Below are 13,385 nucleotides of genomic sequence, written 5' to 3'. Positions count from 1 at the left end.
GAGCTAGATGAGGAAGAGGATGACAGGCTGTCCCAGGGTTCAATGGAGGCTGCGAGAGCCCACCGTTCTATTGAAGATCCCTTCGGCCATCAGGGTCGGGGAGAACAGGCCCCTCCTAAATATGTCGCTTTTAACCCCACACAAGCTAGTGCTTTAATGAAATCTCTCCCTGACCCAGAGAAACAGCCTATGCCTTTTTACCGAGGGATAGTTCAGATACAAAAGACTTATTCCGCCGCCTGGCGTGACCTACTGAGCATTTGTGCTATTAAAGCAGGGGATGCATATTGGCCCAGCATGGCCCGCCACCTCAGTACAGATCTGCTTACAAGTGATGTTGATTATCCCTCCGGAGTAACCTTTTGCAATCAATTGAGAGATTGGGCTAAGGATAAACTTGCAGATCAAGCTGCTGGCCTTACTGATGTTGTGCAAGACAAAGGAGAATCAGTGGAAAGGTTTCATGCAAGATTATATCAAATGTTTACAGATTTGGGATTTGATCTCACTGACAAAATTCATTCACAAATGCTATCAGGTGCGTTTGTCCAAGGTGTTAAAGATTCCATACGCAAGGGAATCATTGCTGCACGCCCTGAATACAAGGTTGTTCCCCTAGATACGTTACTCCTAGTTGCTAGAGGTTTGGAATCTGCCCAAACCCCCAGAAGACCCAATTCAGCTCCTCTCATGGTGGCCCGTGCCACCCCCATCACCCCTGGCACCAAGGGTGTCAAGTTAGAGGACGTAACATGTTTTAATTGTGGGGCTAAGGGACACTACAGAAGTGACTGTCCAGAACCCAAAAGGGAACCGGGGGAGCCCAAAAAGTTTCCTACAGGGGAGCCCAAAAAGTTTCCCAAGCCTGCCCCGGCCCCTAAGACCATGAAAACGGTTCCAATTGTTGAGGAACCAGATGATGATTAGGAAATTGGCAAACCTGTGTCATTAACCCCTGTCATGGCAGTGTTTACAGGGGATAAGGGGGGGGGGGCACTTGCCACAGTGACTTTACCCATTGAAGGCCAACCTACCACATTTCTTATCGACACAGGCGCAGCCCGAAGTGTTCTCAGAGAACAAGACCTGCCAGACCCATCTTTCTTGTCAAGTATTGATGTCTCCTGTGTTGGAGTGGATGGCCAACCGAGACACAGTCCTCTAACAACCCCTCTGCGGGTTGGCACAAGCTTACTTGCTCGTTTTGTAGTTTCCTCCACATGCCCAATTAACCTGTTAGGCGCTGATGTCCTTTCACGCCTGCAGGCGTCTATAACCTTCACTCCAGATGGACAGGTAGAAATGTCTACACCTCTATCTGTTTCTGACACTTCAGCTCTGTGCTCCTTACCTTTGATGCTGCAATTAGATATACCCAATGAGCAAGCAGCAGAACCTAGGTCCAATTTCCCAGATGAGTTAAAAACTCAGGTGCCTGCTAAGTTATGGTCCTCAGGCCCAGAGGATATAGGTCATCTAAATGTCCCACCTGTGGTGGTTAAGCTTATCCCAGGAGCTAAGTTACCAAGGAAACCACAATATCCTCTAAAACCAGCACAGGCTGCAGCCATTTCTATTCACATCAAAGCGCTCCTGGAAAAGGGTGCTTTAGTGGAGTGTAAATCAGAATGTAATACTCCATTATTTCCTGTGAAGAAGAAGACTCTAAAAGGTGAGCCAGTAAAGTACAGGATGGTTCAGGATCTCCGTGCGGTCAATGAAGCCACTGTCCTGGACACCCCTCTTGTACCAAACCCCCATACCCTGCTCTCTGGCGTCCCACCTTCTGCAAAGTATTTCACAGTCATTGATCTAGCTAATGCCTTTTTCAGTGTTCCACTAGATCCATCCTGTCAATACCTGTTCGCTTTCACCCATGAAATGCAACAATATACATGGACTGTCATGCCCCAAGGGGCACAAAATTCTCCAAGTCAATTTGCCAAAGCCATGTGTACTATTCTTGACCCATGGCAAGCTGAACACCCAGAAGTTGTTTTACTCCAGTATGTGGATGATTTGTTGCTCTGTGGAGATGATATACCCACTACTGAAAAATGTTCAATTAGTCTGCTTTGCTATTTGGCAGAACAAGGATGTAAAGCTTCGCTTCTCAAGCTGCAATTCTGTCAACCCTCTGTGATTTTCCTTGGACATTGCCTATCTCAAGGTACCAGACATCTCACTCGGGACCGAGTCAGAACAATTCTGGACATTCAACCCCCAAGGACTTCAAAATCTCTTCATGCCTTCTTAGGCCTCATTTCCTACTGCAGAGCATGGATCCCAGAGGCCTCTCTGCTTATGCAACCTCTCTACGATGCACTCAAGTCAGATCCATTCGGCCTGACCAACGAAGCTCTGGACAATTTCAAATCTCTTAAACGTGCCATTGTCTCTGCTCCTGCCTTGGGCCTACCAGACTATACCAAGCCTTTCAAATTATTTGTCTCTGAAAGACTAGGTCATGCTACAGGAGTTCTTACCCAAACTAATGACTTAAAAGGCCGCCAGAGGCCTATTGGATACTTTTCATGCCAACTGGACATTGTGGCTAGAGGGACCCCTTCCTGCCTTAGGGCTGTTTTTGCTGCAAGAGAACTTATTGAAAGAACTTCAGACCTGGTCCTTGGCCACCCGTTGGTTGTTTTGGCCCCTCATGACATCTCTGCCATTATCAACCAAGTCCAGCTCAAGCACGTGTCTCCCGCTAGACACCTACGTCTGCAATGTCATCTTCTTCTGCCTGACAACATTTCTATACAAAGGTGTCAAGTTCTTAACCCATCCACTCTTCTTCCACTCCCTGAGGGGGGTATCTACTATGGGTTTGTCACAGATGAAACCTACATTTACCTTCTCTGTGGATGTATCAAGAAAATGCATCCACATTTAACTTTTCACGAAGACAAGACACCTCTCTGTGAAGGTCCAGATTACGCCTTCTGTACCATGTGGTACAAGCCAGACATTACTCCTGAACCTTGCTATGAAGATGAGCTCTACCACTGGTTTGAAGTAAAGCTCACTGCCCAAGATTTCTATTGTGACTCGGAAGGCAACAGCATGGTCCTGATCCAACTGCCCCCAGAACTCAATTACCTATACCATCATTGGGATACTGCTATTCCACATATTCCTGTTACCAAGTTAAAGACAAGATCATGGAATGACCTTGGGCCCATGGCAAAATTATGGGCCACCATGGATGAATCACAACTACAGGAAAATGGCATTGCCAAATACCCAGCAACTGACCTTCTTGAAGCATGGCCACGACATTTCCTGGAAAAAGAATTTAAAGACCTAGTTATAACAAATGACTATGACCCAGAAACTCCTCATGACTGTTTCGAACAGATGAAAATGGAAACAGTACACTTACCAACTGTGCATGAGAATCCATTACCGGATCCGGATTTTACTCTGTTTGTGGACGGTTCAAGGTATGCTGATGAAGAAGGAAAATACCATACAGGATATGCCGTAACCACAACAGGGGAAGTTCTCAAGTCATCACCTCTACCGCCAGCAATGTCTGCGCAAGAAGCTGAATTGCAAGCCCTGACTTCAGCATGCAAGATTTCCAAGGGAAAGCGTGCCAACATCTATACAGATTCAAGATATGCTCTGGGTGTGGCACATGACTTCGGCCTCATTTGGAAGACAAGAGGATTTCTTACCACTGCCGGTACACCAGTCAAACACAGCTCTGCAATCAAGGAACTAATGGATGCCCTCCTACTCCCTGAAGAAGTGGCCGTTTTGAAAGTAAAGGCACATGGGAAATTGGATTCAGATGAAGCAAAGGGCAACCATTTGGCCGATCAGGCTGCTAAGCAAGCAGCCAGAGATTTGCAGGAAGTGGATGAAGAAGTGTCCGGTCAAGAAGAAGAAGTTCCTATCTTTACCTTACAAACTCTTCCTACTGACCTAAGAATTCTACGAGAACAACAAGCTATAATTACCCCTGAAGAAATCCAGAAATGGAAGAAGAAAGGAGCTGTCCTAAAGGACGGAATTTACTACAACAATTCTAAATTTTGCCTTCCAAGAAACTTATACCCAGCAGTTGTCCAATGGGCCCATGGGCCTGCACATCTGTCAAAAGACCTAATGGCCGCCCTCATTCAAAAATATTATGAAGCACCTGGAATCACAACCCTGATCAACAGCTTCTGCAGGGCCTGTGTCATTTGTGCAAAATGTAATCCAGGAAGACCAATCAAGGTGCCTGCAAAGCACCTAGCAAAACCCATGTACCCATTCCAGAGAATTCAAATTGATCATATCCAAATGCCCAAGAGTGGGTCTCATGAATATGCACTAGTAATGGTGGATATGTTCTCAGGCTGGCCAGAAGCCTACCCTGTAGCCAATATCACTGCAAAAACAACCGCAAGACGCCTACTTACAGACATTGTATGTAGATTTGGACTTCCAGAAGTCATTGAAAGTGATCAAGGCCCAGCCTTTACAGCAACAGTGACTAAAGAAATTTGGACTGCTCTGGGAGTGACCCTAGCCTTCCACACCCCTTACCACCCACAAAGTAGTGGTAAAGTAGAGCGCATGAATGGCACTCTAAAAGCCAGAATGTTAAAAATGTCACAAGAAACAAAAATGCCCTGGCCAGAAAGTCTGTCAATAGCTTTGTTCAGCGTTAGGCACACACCTAGAGGGAAACACTCGTTATCCCCATATGAAATTCTATTTGGGACAGCACCCAGGCTAGGTTGTTATTATCCACAGCAGTTACAGCTTCAATCAGATGTTTTAGTAGACTATGTAACTGAACTTGCAAGCGCCTTGAACAAAATACATGCCCAAGTTTTCTCTTCAATTCCAGATCCTGATCTGAACACAGGTACCCATAACCTGCTTCCCGGAGATTGGGTTCTGGTTAAGAAGTTCGTGCGGAAAAGCACCCTGGAACCAAGATTTGACGGGCCATTCCAAGTTCTCCTGATCACCGCAACTTCCGTCAAATTGGCCGGCAGGCCACATTGGATCCACGCTTCCCACTGCAAGAAGTCTCCTGCCCCAGAGGAAGCAGATACCGCACAACCATGTACCTCTGGTACATTGTCTCCTTAATTAGTTTAATTAAGGCCCAGCAAGTAGCCATCACTAAAGATGCTAGTGGGTACACCTTCTGGTATAATTCATCATGTACCCGTGTGGCTACCTATACCTTTGATTATTGTGACATCGTAGAATGCCCATTCACTACAACACAAATCCAGAATATCTATAGAGATATCCCTCATGTAAAAGATCCATATGTTTGTGTAGTTGACAAACAATGGGGGCATAATTGTGGCCATTGGGGGGCGGCGGGATGGAATGCCGGACCTTCCTGGGGCTACAAGCCAAAAAGTGCCTTATCTAAAGTAGATGATCATGGTAGGTCCCTCCTTCAAAGAATGACTCTGAGAAAGCCTGGAGGAGGCACACCAATGAAATTAATTCTTAATGTTGAGCATCCAAGCCCAACAGATGCAGACCAGTATGTATTGGGAATGTACTGGAAAAAGGGTTCCTATACTAAATTAGGGCATTTCTACCTTAAAGATATGTGTAATTCCCCTGAGTGGCAAGGAGCTACTCATATGGTCACAAACCCATTAAAACCACACATCCAGTCCTTTAAGGACATGATGGCCATTGCTAACCCCACCTTTGAAGATACTATGGCCGCTGAAACAGGTTTTAATGATGTTAACCTATGGTTAGAATGGATGAAATATAATGCCAACAAACATAACCGAACCGCATGCTATGTGTGTGGTGGTGCCCGGCCTCATCTGGGCACTGTACCTTTAACCCTGCCAGTAGATGAAGAAAATTGCATTTTAAGTCTTTTTGCCTACCAATATAATTTCAACAGGTCTCAATGTCAAGCATGGACAGCGGAGTATCCTCTTATAGCCAAAAATGTAAGACCTCCTCATGGTGTTACCGTATATAAAGGTAATTACACTTGCTATGTCAAACATGATGGGATTGGTAAATTTGTGGGTAACTTTCCCGCAGGTTATTGTACTACATATAGAACTGTTCCTGTACGTTTGCTGCAGCAGCACACTAGGTCACTGGGAGATATTTACTGGTTGTGTGGGGATTTACAGTTAAGATCCAGAATGGACACAGAGTGGTGGGGGGAGTGTACATTGGCCAAGGCCATTATGCCTATACACATTATTTCTGACACACACACCAACACCCATGAGTCCAGCCACACTAAGGCCAAGCGTGAAGCCCCAGTAAAAGGAAGTTTTGACCCTCACATTTACATTGATGCCATTGGGGTGCCTAGGGGGGTACCCAATGAATTTAAAGCAAGAGATGAAGTTGCTGCAGGATTTGAATCAATTTTTACCATAGTTACTGCAAACAAGAACTTAAATTGGATAAACTACATTTATTACAATCAACAGCGTTTCGTTAATTACACCAGAGATGCCCTCCAGGGATTAGCCGAACAATTGCAGGCAACATCCCAAATGGCCTTCCAAAATAGAATAGCCCTGGATATGATCCTAGCCGAAAAAGGAGGGGTATGTAAAATTTTGCCCGACACCATGACATGTTGTACCTACATCCCAGAAAACACAGGTCCTAATGGTAAAGTTACATTAGCCATAGCAAAATTAAATGACCTCTCAGAAGAATTAAAAAGGAATTCCGGGATAAAAGATCCCTGGGACAGATGGTTTGGTTGGATGACGGGTTGGAAAAAGGCTTTAATGCATATTGGTATGGCAATACTAATTTCTTTTTTTTATCTTTGCTCTTCTCTTTTGTTGTGTCTTCCCCTGCCTGAGGAAAGCTCTCACGAAGACTATTGACCAAGCGGCACCCACTTTCACACTACTTGATGTTGATGACCAAGATTTCCAGGATCTCAACTCACCCTGTTTGCCGCTGCAATCCATCCCTTTTGATGATAAAGTGCAGGAATTCTAGGAAGGGACTAGATTAGGGACAGCATCTGTCGGTGAATGGTAAAGGCCCCATGTGGAGAAGTGGTGGGTTAGCTGCCATGGGATACCCTTGGGTGTGAAGCGTTCGAGAGCCATACTGACGGATGGTTAGCCTATTAGGGTCAGATCTAGGGACAGCCTTGCACTTTGCATTAACATCTAGCTAGCAGCCACGGGGTTTCTGTGCCTTTGGGTTAACACGTCTTCTGATACTAACATAATAAAGTTTTATCTCTTAGAATCTAACATTTCATAGGGGGGACTGATGTGGAATTATTAAAAATCTTTATTGTATTTATATTGAATTGCTGCTCTAACTCTGTATTAACCTGATACTGTGACAAATCCTCCATTTTGTCCTCATAACCTGACTTCTTCATATGAAAACTACATTACATGACAGTATTTCTCAGCACATCTAATACAATAGACAAAGACTGTATTCTCCATAAGGATATGACTAACCCAGGAACTGTTGAATTTCCCCTAACTCGCAACATAGTATAATTTAAAGGCCATGAGAACACAGTAGTAATGAAATGTTCTATTCATAAGAGACCTTGCACCTAACCACGAGATTTGACATCACCGACCGAGTAAAATGACGCTCAAGACCCCTTGTCCCCCACCCGTGTCCGAAAAAGTACCACCTCTTGGTGGGTGGACACGGAACTAACCACTTAGCTTTTGATCCAATTAATTATATTGATAGGTGGACACTAACCCAGACACTTAACAATTAATCCAATTAATGATGTTTATTCACTGATATCTTGATAACCAATGATGACGAAAATGTCTCTTAAAAGGACCTGCGTGTCCGCTTTTTAATCACTTGCCAATAAATTTCCTCGAAGTTATTTTAACCTGAACTCCGTGTGTCAGACTGAATTACTTCAGCGTATATACGCAATTCAATTCTCTTTAATTTGGACAGGAACAGATAGACACTTAAACATTTTGGTTTACTGAAAAAGTACCATAACAACGGTACTAGTAACTTCCATTGGATGTTGGCAAAGGTAACATCCCCAGGACGTACTTGGAAACCACAGTAATCTGGAGGTTCCTTTCCTGGTTAAATACTTTGTTATTATTAATATTACTGCAAATTATATACATAGGTTCCTGAATATTTTTTCATGAACAGTATTTGGCTGAAATTACCGTATATACTCGAGTATAAGCCGAGTTTTTCAGCACATTTTTTGTGCTGAAAAACCCCAACTCGACTTATACTCGAGTCAATGTCTGTATTATGGCAATTTATGTTGCCATATTACAGACAGGGGGCTGGCAGAGAGCTCTTACCTCTCCTGCAGCTCCATCCTCCTCCGCGCCGGGCCGGTCAGCACCTCTGTCAGCTCCCAGTGTAAGTCTCGCGAGAGCCGCGGGGTCATAGTGCGGCTCTCGCGAGACTTTCACTGTGAGCTGACAGGGGAGCTGACCGGACCGGCGTGGAGGAGGAGGGAGCTGACAGGAGCTGCAGGACAGGTAAGTGCTTCCTGCCAGCCCCCTCCACTGAACTGCCAATGCCACTGGACCACCAGGGAGTGAGAGCCCCCTCCCTGCCATGTATCAAGCAGGGAGGGGGTACGGAAAAAAAATAATAATAAAATAATAAAATAATAATAATAAAAAAATAATAAAAAAATTACTAATAAAACAAAAAAATAATAATACTTAAAAAATAATAATAAAAAAATTATTAAAATAATATTTTAAAGAATAATAAAAATGCCCACCCCCCACCAAGGCTCTGCAACACACACACACACACTGCACTCATACACACAATGCACTCATACACACACGGCACCCATATACACACACTGCATTCATGCACACACTGCACTCATACACACACACTGCATTCATACACACCCTGCATTCATACACACACACTGAATTCATACACACACTGCACTCATACACACACACTGCATTCATACACACACTGCATTCATGCACACACTGCATTCATACACACACACACACTGCATTAATACACACACACACTGCATTCATTATACACACACACACTGCACACTGCATTCATACACACTGCACTCACACACACACACACTGCATTCATACGCACACACTGCATTCATATACACACACTGCATTCATTATATACACACACTGTAAATAAATATTCAATTAATATATTTTTTTTAGGATCTAATTTTATTAAGAAATTTACCAGTAGCGGCTGCATTTCCCACCCTAGTCTTATATTCGAGTCAATACGTTTTCCCAGTTTTTTGGGGTAAAATTAGGGGGCCTCGGCTTATATTCGGGTCGGCTTATACTCGAGTATATACCGTTAATGTCACATGAACGAGCATTAAACCAGTGTTTCCCAACCCAGTCCTCAAGGCACACCTACCAGTCCAGGATTTAAGTAATACCCAGTTTTGTCTAAGGTGTTTTTTCTTAGACAAAACTGGGTAATCCTTAAATCCTGGACTGGTAGGTGTGCCTTGAGGACTGGGTTGGGAAACACTGCATTAAACAGCATTAAAAAAAATTGCAATATCTGGAAAAATTATTCGGGCAAACCAAACGTAGCCGTCATGCACAAGTCTAGTGCCTATAGAAACTTCTACCTATGAATAAGTGCATTTATTCACACAAAACACATTATGTTTGTATTATTACTCCGTCTTGTGTCCTTCCTTCTGTTATGGAATGCTGTACTTTTTTGTTTTAATACTTTGAATAAAGGTGATGTTTTATCTCATTTGGAGAGTTGAGCATTGGGTGATTTAATTGTTGTCTTCAGAGCAATCTGTCATTTGATTCTAGTATATTTATTTATTTAGAATGCTTTTTTCCTGATTGTTGTTTTTGATGCACTTTTTATCTAATGCAATATACAATAAATGACAATGTATCAAAGCTGTTTGGAGTGCTCCTTGACCCCTTAAGGACACATGACATGTGTGACATGTCATGATTCCCTTTTATTCCAGAAGTTTGGTCCTTAAGGGGTTAAAGAACACTACAGGGTCAGGAACATAAATGTGTATTCCTGACTAAATTGTGTTAGAAGCACCATTTGGGTAGAATGCTTCCCCCCAACACCCTTAAAAGGTCATAAAAACTTACCTCATTTCCAGTGCCGCACCAAAACTGGTTTGAACAATCAGTACCTTCTCATCGACAATGCATCTCTATGAGGAAAGTTCAGCATCAATGCAGAGCGTGGAGACACTGAATGTCAGTTTCTGAGGAAGCACCTATAGTAGCCATCTAAGGAGTGGCCCTATGCTGTAATTTAAACACTGACTTATCTCTGAATGCCTGCAGGGACTGATTATACTCACCAGAACAACTACATTAAGCTGTGGTTGTTGTGGTGACTATAGTGTCCCTTTAACATGAAGGAGTTTCTTTTACTAGATTATTAATCCATGGAGAAGGTTCCTAAATTCATTTATATGTATGTATGTATAATTAAATAGCGTATATAGCTTAAATAGCTTACTGTGCTTCACCCCTTATGACTTAGTGTTAAACTCTGGATTAAGTCTCCCTCAATGTAATGTTATTGGATACAATTTCCAAATTATTTAAGATTTTTGGACACGCTTTTTAAATTATTTAATATTATTATGAATAATAGTGTGATTTTTATATTTTTTTTAAAAACAATAATTTTTATATATGAAATATATTTTTGATAATTTAATACATTCAATTCTTCAAGTTCATCCAAACATATTCAATAATTTACAAAGCTTTTCCAACAATATTAAATCAAGGCTTATTTGAGAAATGTTAAATAAATACTTTTGCTATACGAAGCAATAGTCAGAAACTTACATATATGTTATGCTTTGCTTTCAATTTTAAAAAAAATCTTCCAATACCGTTAAAAAAAAATAAAAAATTTTTTACTGTTTGAAAGTGGCTGACTGATTATCTTTTTCTTCAAAGAAGACAAATCAGTGAGGTTGGGTGCCCAGGGGCAATTTATACTATTTTATTTTTAAGAATCCAGATGTGTCCTGGAAGTACTATCAGACTTAGTTTGGAGAGCCACCATGATCTCAGGAAGGAAAGGTCATGCCTCATTTACTTCGTGGAATTTGGGGATCTTGCTTTCCTGACAGATTTATTTTATTTATTCTAGCAGTAGCATGCTGAGTGGATGCAGGTTAGTGCTATTGTGTTCGCAAAGATTTATGTTCTGTTTAAATCAGGTTGGGTTTTTGATCTGGCTTACTGCATACAAATTATTGTTATTATTATTTGTAGAGCACCAATACATTCTGCAGTGCCGTACCAATGGTGGACTAACAGACACGTATTTTAACCAAGATACGTTTTACGCACAGGAACAGAGGGTGTTGAAGGCCTTGCTCAAACGAGCTTACAGTCTAGAGCGGGGCTGTCCAACCTGCGGCCCCCCAGATGTTGCTGAACTACAACTCCCATGATTCTTTCAAGGAAACAGATAGCCAGGGAATCATGGGAGTTGTAGTTCAGCAACATCTGGGGTGCCGCAGGTTGGACAGCCCTGGTCTACAGGCATGCACGTAAAAACCTTTTACAGAGATCATTCAAACAATGCATCACTATGACATAAAACATTAAAAAATACATAACTGATTGAAATAGACACAATGCTGCTACACTACACATTCCAAGTCTTGATACATGTATTCATTTGTTATTATATATATATATATATATATATATATATATATATATATATATATATAGTCAATACATTGCTAAACGCAGATCTGTACACCCATAAAGCCATAAAACTTGTTTTTTCCACAGAAATCTCACATTTGCAAAGGATTCGGGGTGGGCATATACAAGTTAGTTCAACAAAGAATCACATTTTTGCCTCATTATTCCATTTTAAACATGGATTCCTTTGAGTCTGTGTTTGCCGTATACAACAGCTTTGAAACACAACTTAGGAAAAGAGGCAAAGCCAGTAAACCACTCATGGACAGCTGTTTCACTGTTAATGCAACTCATCAACATGAGGTCGGTTACTGGCCTGCAAAAATTAACTGAGTATTGCAGTGTACCTTTTTTATTGGACTAACACTTAATTTGGTGATCTGGTCATTTGTCATCTTGTCTACTGGACTAATTCGGCTAATCCAATTTACACTATATATATGTATATACAAACCGAGGACAAAAAGTGACGGAAGTCAGTGGATTGTCTGTGAATAACACAGATCTGCACACCAGTCAAACCATATGACTTGCTTTTCCCACAAAATCTGAAATTTGCAGTGATGGTGTGTGTTTATATGTGTGTGTGTGTGTGTGTGTGTGTGTGTGTGTGCGTGTGTGCATGTGTGTGCTCCCACAAAATGTTCCAGGCTATAAAACAGCACTTATTAAAAACATATCCCTTCCTATGGAATAGCCTGCCTACCGCCATCAGACTCTCCCCTAGTCTTGCATCTTTTAAGAAGTGCCTTAAAACCCATCTCTTTAGGAAAGCTTATGGCCTCCAAGACTAACCCTTACCTCACATACCTATCTCTTGCCCTCTCCTAAAGGGCAGCCCACCTTATTTGATTGTAAATTCCTGTCCTAATGTGTTTTACACCCCACCTCCTATAGAATGTAAGCTCGTTTGAGCAGGGTCCTCTTCAACCTATTGTTCCTGTAAGTTTATTTGTAATTGTCCTATTTATAGTTAAATCCCCCTCTCATAATATTGTAAAGCGCTACGGAATCTGTTGGCGCTATATAAATGGCAATAATAAATAAATAAATAAAAAATATCCTTATTGTTTATTTTCAGCCTTGTAAAACTAGATTTCTACACACTCCTACACCTGCCAGCACCAGCAGATGAACCAAAAGTGCATGCAATATCTAATATTACGTATATTTTTGACGTACACCGTTGAGAAGCATTTTTACACCAATTGGTTCAAAGATCAAGTAAGAAAAAGTAACCAACATAAGGAAAACCAGAAGGAGCAGTAACAAAAAAATCTAGATTTATATATTATACATTTATGAACTGTATAATATATAAATTTATATAGATTTCCTGTTTCCTCTCTATTCCTCACTTATCACTTGATCTGTAACTAAAATTAATATTTACAAAAAGAGAAAAAAACGAACCGTACTCCAATCTTTCTACCACTAAAATTATTGTTTAGTCCCCTGGCCAGCAATCATTTTGATCACCATCAATCATTCAGTTTCATCCTTCAATTGGGTACATTTCATCTCAGATTTCAGGAATTCAACCAATCACCCGATCATCCCAAATTCAAATTGTAGTTCAGCCTGAAACAAATTTCCAAGTCTAATATATTTAACCCCTCAAGGACCAAACTTCTGGAATAAAAGGGAATCATGACATGTCACACATGGCATGTGTCCTTAAGGGGTATT

This window comes from Pelobates fuscus, chromosome 2 (assembly GCF_036172605.1).
Source record: "Pelobates fuscus isolate aPelFus1 chromosome 2, aPelFus1.pri, whole genome shotgun sequence".
Classification (NCBI taxonomy): Eukaryota; Metazoa; Chordata; class Amphibia; order Anura; family Pelobatidae; genus Pelobates; species Pelobates fuscus.
This window is presented reverse-complemented; position numbering follows the sequence as displayed.